This window comes from Suricata suricatta, chromosome 11, assembly GCF_006229205.1.
Source record: "Suricata suricatta isolate VVHF042 chromosome 11, meerkat_22Aug2017_6uvM2_HiC, whole genome shotgun sequence".
Lineage (NCBI taxonomy): Eukaryota > Metazoa > Chordata > Mammalia > Carnivora > Herpestidae > Suricata > Suricata suricatta.
In genome coordinates this window covers 51,815,817-51,824,773 of record NC_043710.1, presented here as the reverse complement: position 1 = coordinate 51,824,773, position 8,957 = coordinate 51,815,817, and the positions used below count along the sequence as shown (strand labels likewise).

At 33.6% G+C, this 8,957-nt stretch overlaps 1 pseudogene; it reads left to right on the top strand.

Moving 5' to 3' along the window:
* Nucleotides 1–8,405: 8,405 nt before the first annotated feature.
* The window catches only part of LOC115307062, an 870-nt pseudogene continuing 318 nt past the window's right edge, over nucleotides 8,406–8,957 (top strand).

Here is an 8,957-nt window from a genome sequence, read left to right as displayed (position 1 = left end):
GGAAGCCAAAAGAAAGCTGGGGTAGCCATACTAATTTCAGACAAACTGGACTTTAAAGTAAAGGCAGTAACAAGAGATGAAGAAGGACATTCTATAATAATTACAGGATCTCTCCATCAGGAAGAGCTAACAATTATAAATAGCTATGCGCCTAACTCAGGAGCACCCAAATACATAAAGCAACTAATCACAGAAAGAAACAGTCTTATTGACAAAAATGTGCTAATTGCAGGGGACTTTAATACTCCACTGACAGCAATGGATAGATCAACCAGACAGAAAATCACTAAGGAAACAATGAACCTGAACGACACTTTGGAACAGATGGAACTGATAGATATATTTAGAACTCTATATCCTAAAGATAGGAAATTTACCTTCTTTTCAAGTGCACATGGCACATTCTCCAAGATAGAACAATAATGTGTATAAAACATATTTTCCTAGATTGTATCATAATTTTATTTAACATATGGAAAAAATAACAAATTTTCAGTATAGGTTGATAATTTAATTTTATTTCTTGATTAGTTCAAAATGAATTAAGAAATTAATTAAAATGTTCATATAAGATTGAAGAAGTAATGTTCTTATTTACCTCAAATTTATTCTGTGTAATATTCAATAAATTTTTCTAACAATTTGTTGAAATTATAAGCATTCAGCAAATAACACATTCTAAAAATAAGCGTTCATTTATTTACATTCAAAATTACCATTAGAAAGCAAACTAGAATGACAAATCCTATTTACAAATGCAGAATCTGTAGATATAGATGTACATTAACACACGAAGAAATCATTAACACTTTTATGGTACTTGTAAGGGCATACACCTGAAAAAAATATATATTCATTATGTAACTGTATCTGTTCTCCTAAAACACTTTGATAGTTTCACTGTGACTAAACAAATGACAATAATTTTAATTTAACAAATATTTTAATGTTTCTGAGGGAACATTAAAAGTCAGAGAGATAAAAGAATTAAGGGGCACCTGGGTGACTCAGTCAGTTATGAGTCCTACTCTTGATTTCAGCCAAGGTCATGATCTCATGGTTCCTTGGGATTGAGCCTAGCATAGGGCTCTGCGCTGAGGGTGGATCCTGTTTGGGATTCTCTCTCTTTCTCTCTCTCTCTCTCTCTCTCTCTCTCTCTCTCTCTCTCACTCTGCCTCTACTCTACTCACATGTACATGCTCTTTCTCCTTCAAAAAAAAAAAACCCACTAAAAAGAAACATTTCAAGTAATGCTTGGGAATCGTTTCTAGACTTAATAAAAAATATATAAAGCAACAGTATTTTATACAATAAGAAAAATGAACAGAGGATACCCACACATCTTAATATAGGAGATATTAAGTACAGTAATAACACTAGATACATAGAAAAAACAAGAAATAAATTTAATGAATTTTTGTGACATTTAAATTTTTAAAGAAAATATGTATTATTTACTAGTCATTTAGCAGATTCAGAGCTAAATCAATACCTGATTTCCTTTTTAAAGTTTTTATTTAAATTCCAGTTAGCATACAGTGCAATGGTAATTTCAGGTGTAGATTTTAGTGATGACACAAGTGTCTTTCTTAATCCCCATCACCTATTTAATCCACTGCCCCCTGCCCTACAACTTAATTTCTAAGACAAATACAAATATTATAATATTCTAAAGTCTTTATACTTATGTCAATATCATACACACAAAAATGAAATGGTAAAATTAAGGAAAATTTAAAAAAAAATTTAATGTGTATTTTTGAGAGAGACAGTGCTAGGAGGGGAAGGGCAGAAAGAGGGAGACAAAATCTGAAGCAGGCTCCAGGCCCTGAGCTGTCAACACAGAGCCCAAAGTGGCTCGGACACACAAACTGTGAGATCATTACCTGATCCAAAGTTGGATGTTGAACCGATTGAGCCGCCCAGAAGCCCCTAAAGAAAAGATTTTTCTTAATAAGCTGTACCTTCCAGGTAAGGACAGGAAATGAGAGTTCATAAAATGAAAATCAATACATTGACATGGACACACATACACCTATAAAGATACATAAAATTAAGAAATATCAAACTCTTAAACTATTTGTAATTCAACACATGACAAAATTAGTTACTCAGGCAAAGTATATTTATGAATCAGTATGAAAAAAGACAACATAAACCTATAAAAACAAGATATAGAATTTAAATTGTCAGTAGTTAGAAATCAAAATGGTCAATAGGCATTAAAACATGTTTGATCTCATTTAAGATTAAATAATTAAAAAATTTAAAATAATAGGTCAAATGCAATTTAATATTTGGTACACAACTAGAAAAATAAATTACAGTTATCAGGATCTAGTGTTGTTGAGTATGTTAAGATACAGAGACTTGTTTATGCTTTTAATATGAATGTAAGTTAGCAAAAGATTTTTGGAGATAAATATCACATAGATGAACATTGTAATTTCTGACTTAAGTTATATGGGGAGCTGTTAAAATATGTACTATTCTATAACTTATATACCTTTGTGTTTCATTACCTAATACTGATTAATTTTATAACTATAAAATGGTCAAGATATGCTCTTTATTTTAAAAGTTATGTATTGAAGAGCGATTCAATGTTATTTCTCAGAATTTTAACCAGAAGTTTGAATTAAATAAACTCTAAAATTCACTAGTTTTTTTCTACATTTATTCTTTATTTCCATGATGACAAAGTGGAACAACAGAAAGGAATTGGAAACACTTCTAAACATCACTAAATTTTGGCTGAATAAATTTAGGGTTAATCATTCTCCATAGGATTTCTCAAGAAACTAAGCTTACCTTTAATTTTAGAAAATAATTTATGGAATAATTTGTAGGAATAATTTTATCTCTTAGCTCTAAGACATCCAACATATTATTATTTTTGGTTTTTATTAAAATTTTGAAATATTTATTTATTTTTGACAGAGACAGAGAGACAGATAATCCCTAGCAGGCTCCATGGTGTCAGCATAGAACATGATGCAGGACTCAAACTCACCAACTGTGAGATCATGACCTGAGTGGAAATCAAGAGTTGGACATTTGACCAACTGAGCCACCCAGGCACCTCAAATATAGCCAACACTTTATTTGTGGCAAGTTACACAATAGTTTTAAAAACTGAGAAGATTTTCTGTTATGGGAAACACCACAGAATATTTAGATATGATTAGCTCATATGCCTTTGGATGCAAACTTTAATCCCCATTTTCATTAGCTAAAGTTATGTCCATGTAAGCTAAATGGAGCAAGCTGGTTGTGGTCTAAATGTCTGTCAAGAAATATACTAGCTCCATGTGACTTGCAACATAACCTAGTAGAATTATATGGTAACTTCTATAAAATCAAACTCAGATGTAATTATAATCAAGACCAATCTCTTTCAATTAGAGTAATAGTTGTCACAGAACATCTTAATTCCTCTCAATCCCTAAGACCATGTATCACTTATTTAAAATGATTTTAGTTCTATGGCCATAAAATTAGACTATCACATTTACTTTGAGGTAAATACCATTTATTTATTTATTTATTTATTTATTTATTTATTTATTTATTTAATATAGTTCCAAAACAGATTTATTGATCATTAAATAGAAGGGGGAAAAGAAGAAGGGACGAATCAACAAGAAAAATTCAAAACGAACAATAAAATTCATCAGTAAGTTAAACCAACTACTTAATGAGAAAATAAGCACAAATGATATTACGGTGACCATCCAGCATATGCAAGGATGCCGAGCTGTTTTAGTAGAAGAAATGCAGTGTCTGAAATCTATGGACATTTGAAGTATCATTTTTTATTATGTTAAACCAGAAAATAACAGAGGTTTAAAATCCAGAGCAATAAAAAATATAATTTATGAATTACTGATAGGAGAACAGAGAATACACCTGAGTCTGTGAGTATGTGTGAGGACCCATGAACATGGTGAGAAGAATTACCAAGTAACCACACATCTGGACATCATGTCACAGTAAATGACAAAGGGAAAAAATAATAAAATGGAGGTCTTGAAATAGCCTGGATTATTATCAGTCCAGACCTTATTATTGCCCAAGCCCAGTAGGAATTGTCGGATTGTCTGTTTACACTAAGCTCATTTTTATTTCTTGGTCTTCTTACAACATTCTACTTGGGCGATTCATTTGATAAACAGTCCAGCAACACTGACCACTTTAGGTCTGTCTCTAGAGACAGCGTTTCTCCAAATAGAAACATATGAGCTTTATCCACATAAACTCTGGGGGGTCACCACATTCTATGTCTGTACTAGTGTCAATATGTCTGGGCATAGTTCTGGCCTGTCTTATTTTCCCTCTGTCTTTATATCTCCTGTGTATATAATCAGAGGACTTCTGGGCTTTCCAAAACCTGATGAAATTCTTGAACATCTTAATATCCCATTGCAAGGTAGCCATGACTACCATCTTGCCCACAGAGGCCTCACTGTCCCCAAAGCCACCACTGTCATACCTTTTAACCATCCTAGGTAAGTGGTTTTGTCTGGACCTGATGATATAAATCATCATTTGAAGATTTGCAGAGAACAAGAATTCATGTCATTATATGAGGTATTATTTTAGATCAAGCAGGTGACAGTCAGGTGGTAAAAGAGTATTTCTAGGTAGAGAAATCACAATACATGTTTACAGGAGATATGAGGAGTAATGTGATCTGGTACTAGAGAATAAGAAAGTACTAATCTCAGATGTTAAAAAAGTATTAATTCAGTATTATTCTTTTATGCAAGAGTCTAACAAGTTCTTATTACAGACTGGTTTCTGGTTATGTAACTCATGGTGGTCGCAATGTTAAAAGATTATATTTTAAGAAAGCAGTTAAAGAAAGCCAAGAGTAGAAAATGACTATAGACGTATTGGCCATCTCTTGTGGGTCAGAGGCATGAATTACAGGATAAAAATATGTGAACTACTTAAGACTGCCAAAGAGGTACAAAAACATACTGTTTGCACTCAGAATTGATTAACAGTTTACTGGGTATCAGCAGTTTTTTTTTTTTTTTATGATGCTTACAGTCTCATGAAGGAGATGAACATGAAAATAAGTAGACACAAACAAATTCAGTAAACAGGAATATTCTCATTCATTTTTAAGCAATTGTTGACGTGGTTTGCAAAAGCAGTTTTACTTATCTATAGGGGCAATACACTAATGTTAAGAAATAATGAATTTTTATTTTCCAAGAAACGTGAGAAATCTGCTGAAGTAAATGAAAAATAGCAAAACATTAGTTTTAAAGTTAATGCTATCAATTAGAGGATACAGTGGTGAGGAGGAAGTTCTAATTTAAAAGGACACAGGTTATTGATTTTGTGAATCTAATAGCAGATTACTTGTTTGGAGGATACATGTGTGGCTAATTAACCAAAGACATGAGAAGGATTCTTTCTCTTATGCCTTTGAATGGGAGATTTGAAACTAATTGTATCTGACTGTTGAAAGAAAGCTGATCATGTGAGAAGATGCACTAAGGAAAAACCTGAAATAGGAAGAATAATTAGAAGGCCAGGCCACAGACTACATGGAAATTAATGAATATTGTAGCTAAAGGAGATGGAGATGGTGACACATGATGTATTTGATGGGTATTGAATAGTTAAGTTCAGCAAGATGTAAGAGCTGCTTGATTGTACTATTAAGGTTACAAATGGCAAAGGGTCCAGGATAACTCTGAGATTTTTGGTTTCAACGACTGTGTGGTTGCTGTTATCAGCAAATGAGACACAGACAGATGGTAGGGAGCTTTGAGGAAAGTAGTGAATGATGTGTCGGATATCTGGAAGTGAGATTATTTAAGACATGGTATAAGCATACACATATAGTTTTTTTTTATTTGATGATTTTTCTTAAAAACTGGGCACAAGACATCTACCACATTTGGGATCTACCATATATATATATGTATATATATATATGACAGATTATACAGGAAGTATTACATGGCCACTACCACCATGCTCTCTGGAATGGCAGATGGAAGGCAAGGGATTCTGCTAACTAACCCAGAGGCAGGTAAAATGCCAGAACTGAAGTGACGGAACATTGTATCTGTATGTTTCAGAAACAGATACAAAAATAGAATTCATGGGAAGCTAGGAGGGTGTGGGGGGCTTTCTGACCTCAGGGCAATCAGTCTGCTAAATACAAGGTAATGAACAACCTTGCTGAGTTCATTCACAATAGGCTGCTATGCATTTGGAGTTTGTTCTCTGTGGTTTCCTGTGTTATAGTTCTAGTGTCCTGAAAGGAGCTCAGCTGTTTATAAATTGAAACAACTTAACATCTTTCTCTTAGCATTGTCTTATAAGTAAATTTACTCATGCTTCTACACCTACTTTTGGTAGTAAGTATGTATGTATCACAAAGCAAGTAAGTTTATTTTTTATTCTATGTAATTTTTTTCTAGCTAGAAATCATGTTTATCTTTTTGGGTATATTATTTTGCTTGCTGCATATCTAGTTCTCTGCCAAAAGTTCTTTTGAATTTTTGATTTTCCCAAAAGGAGAAAAAATCATGAAACATGAACAAACTTATAGAGGTATTAAGTACTCTTTTTTAGTAAACTTACCTTTTACAGTTTAAATGTTCAATACTCCCAGTTTCTTGCCCCAGGGTATCTTATTTCTACCTGAAGTTATGGGACTCACATTCGATGTGGGAATCCCCTAAATCTGGGTCTCTGTATTCTGGATAATATTTATTAATATTTTTTCCTGAGATATTTATAATAATTAACTCAAATTTGAATTATCACTTCTTTACAAAGGAATGCCTCAGATACTCACTCAGGCCCAGAGTAGCATATGCTTACTAGGAGAATATGCATATTATAACAGGAAATTTTTTGCCTACAGATATTAAGCGGAAATTCTAACAAAGACGCATAGTCAGTAGGAATGTTTATTAATATTTATTGAACTTTCATGTCAATTGAGTTCAGGAGCAGCCATTGGGGACAATTACAAATTTTAAGCAGGCATGTTGTGAAGACTCGGGTGTGTATTTCAAAATTATAATATTAGGAGGAAATGAGATTGTCAAAAGAATGTTTAAGGGCAGTTATCCAAACAAAAGGACAAGAAAGGGAAAGGGTCATGCAAAGACGCTGTGGCTCTGACACCTGGAGGACTGAACTGATCCTGACTTGCTATTCATTGCCACTGGGCAGGTTGCAAACCCAAGGTCAAGGCTAGGGGTCAGAGGGAGTAGAACACCAAATGGACTTATATTATTCCTATTAATTGAAGATGTGTGTTGATAATAATATTTACATTACCTGAAAACGTGAAGAAATAAAATTTTCCAAAACAAAAAATAATTAGAGGGCAGGTAACTGATTTACAACTTTTCTCCCCCAATTGCTTAACATGTTAAATTAATTTTCACATAAATCTTTTTAAAACTTATGTATTGTACTTTATAAGATGTTGAATAAAGTTAACTTTTCTTGGATGGCTCAGTAAGAAGTTTTTCCTTATTAACATAGAATATTTAAAAATTGGAATCAATAAATGTAGTCATATAGACTCTTGTTTTTGAATTACATATAAAATTGCAAAAAAAAAAAAAAAAAACCCACAACCCTGATACTTGGAGAATATGCGGTGGAAACCCTAATGGCAAATTTGTGTTTTTCTACTGTATTCAGCTGATATTCTTCACTTTCAAGACATGCTTCTAATAACCTGTTCTTCTGATTATCTTTCAGACCTTTTCTGAAATAAGAAAGCATTAACCATGGGTGAGAATAAGGGTTGATTACTTTTTAATGTTCACAAGAATTTGGGTTATATTTAAACTGCTTGGATTTCTCATTATGCATTTCTAAATATTTGATTAAGTTGTCTGTGGACTACCCTATTGTTAAAAATACAACTGCCTTTTACATAACTTGCAAATAATTGCAATTATGCATGTGTGTGCTTGTGTATTCCTGCATGCATTTCCAAGCGTCATTGAAAATTCCCTGAAAAGAGTGGTCTTTGCCTTTCTTAAGGCTGTTTATATCATGAAAATCAGAAAAATCCTAGGCACAAAGAAGCAGAAATTTTATCACTGCCTGTATACTTAATAGATAATAAATATGAAAGAGTATTATAGAGTAAAATTGAACAGAGAAGAGAAAATTTAGAAAGAACTTAACTCATCTTATGTGCAAATGAAGATACTGAGGTTCATAATGGTGAAGTGATTTACCCAACAGTTTACAGAAGTTTCAGAGAAGATTCAGCCCTTTAAATAAACTATTTTAGTACACTTGGAATCTCCATATAAGGAACCAATCATTCTGTCAACCTGCTTTCTGCCCATAGGGGATTAGTCTGGCTACTTTGTATCTGAGCGTGCGAAATCTCCCTTTAGAACATGGCAGACAATGCTACACATCACTACATCTCATCTTTTTTCCTGGTTAGTATTCCTGGTTTGCAAGATTTTCACTGCTGGATTGGCATCCCCGTCTGCTTCCTGTTTGCCCTGACCCTGGTGGGGAACAGTGTAATCATCATTACCATAAAATTAGAACCAAGCCTCCACCAGCCTATGTATTTCTTCCTGTGTATGCTGGCAGTGAATGACATGGCTCTTGCCTCTTTCCACGGCCCCCAAGATGCTTAGTATCTTCTGGCTGGATGTGCGTTGGATTGACTTTGATATCTGCCTGACACAGTTGTATTTCATCCACACTTTCTGCATAATTGAATCAGCTCTCTTGGTTTCCATGGCCTTTGATCGCTATGTAGCTATTTGTATCCCACTGCGTTATACAACCATCCTGACGACACCAATGGTCATTAAAATGGGTCTGGCTGGTGTGACTCGAGCTACCCTTATGGTTTTGCCCTGTCCTCTTCTTATTAAAAGGCTACCATATTATACTAAATCTGTCATCGATCATGCTTACTGTGAGCACATGGC